The sequence below is a fragment of the Cryptomeria japonica genome, chromosome 4, assembly GCF_030272615.1.
Source record: "Cryptomeria japonica chromosome 4, Sugi_1.0, whole genome shotgun sequence".
NCBI lineage: Eukaryota > Viridiplantae > Streptophyta > Pinopsida > Cupressales > Cupressaceae > Cryptomeria > Cryptomeria japonica.
The window spans coordinates 605,757,428-605,759,121 of record NC_081408.1 but is presented as its reverse complement, the minus strand read 5'-3'; positions in this window follow the sequence as shown (position 1 = coordinate 605,759,121).

Here is a 1,694-nt window from a genome sequence, read left to right as displayed (position 1 = left end):
TTTCACTCATCCCGGACAGAGTATTGTTAATCGAAGATGTAAGATTCTTCACCAAATGTTGTGTTAAAGAACTTAGTCATGTTTAAATAAGAGACACCTATGATGAACTATGTACCGATGCTGTATTAAACAGCAGGTATGAACACATCAAAATCAAAGGATTGACTGAAGCCCTAACCTATCCTCGTGTGTTCAAACCCTAGTGGGTCAAGTTTGTTTTGAGCAGAGTTCATGATGATTTCATGTGGCTAGAAGAGAAACCATTTAAAATTACCAAGGAAATCCTTCATTTGATCACCGGTTATCCTATCTATGATCATGCATGAGCTCAAAATATGATATCACAAAAGGAATTGATTAGTTTAATCGTAGTAGAATCTGATTACAAAGGACTGAAATTGAACAATATCACTGATGCAAAACTTAAGTTTGCCATTAGAGTAATTGGTTACTATTTCTTCCAATCAGCAAGGGAAAATAGTGTACCCTATGCAGCAGTTGACATAGCTTATAAAATTGTGAAAAAGAGAATGAAAATTGACTTATGTGAAGTGTTACTGAAGAACCTGTTTGATAATCTGAACACAATAAGGAAGCCAAAGAAGAACAACTCGGCAAATACACTAAATTTTGGTTCACTTCTTGTATGCATGTTTTTCTACTTTGAAAAATTCTTTCCATCAGTCGGTAAAGTAGTTTGGGAGCTACACCAACCAATCACCCATCAGATTAATGACTTCATCAAGAAGCTAGGTGATAATTTCAATGATATAATGGATGATTACTTCAGCTAATTTCAAGAGAAAATGCACAACAGGTACCGGATTCTACTCCAGCTAGTGGAGAAATATAAAGATGACATATGCTTTGAGGTAGACATTGATTACTGTTATGTGAATGCTGTGGAACCAAGAACTCAATCTTTGCCACCTATGGGTTACAAGATTGACTTTGACATCACACAACAACAAATTTATGCATTTCTTACATTACCAAGGCATGCTACTGAGTTGAGGTATGGAACCTATGAAGAAGTGAACTGAAAAGTAAAAATGAGCATTGTAGTACCCAAAGCTACAAGAAAAACAACAAAGATGATAAAGGTTTTAACAGAGAAATTCAGAGAAGATTCTTCCTCCACACCTATCAAAGGCACTCTTGCCATCATCGAAGAGGAATCAGAAGCTCAAGAGGCAGCTATAACATTGAGCACCGAATTGCCTAAGGGTAAAGTGTTAAAAAGAAGAAACAAGACACTTCAAAGGCCCTACCGACTCCTCCAACAAAGAAACCTAATACAAGAGCATCTGCAGCATCACCGAGTAAGAAACAAAAGATTGTTACTGCTCCCAAGGTAACAAAGACATACAAGAAATCTACTCGGAGACTCATTTTGGCAAAAGAGTCTAGTGATACAGAATCTGAAGATGCAAACAAATTCCAGATTGTCAAGAGAAAGAAGGTAAATATACATAGTGTTGAAAACTTCTGTGCCAATCTGAAAGAATATGACGGATTTGGTTCATTTAGATATGTCAAGTATGAAACTAGAAATAATGATGAGAAGAGACAAATTGAAGAAGCTATCATATGCACACTTCTAAAGTTTCAGTTAGCTCCATTGGAACTAGTAAAGTCACTTCCAAATGAACTTTACTTGCATATTGATAATAGGTGGAAGTATGTAATGGACT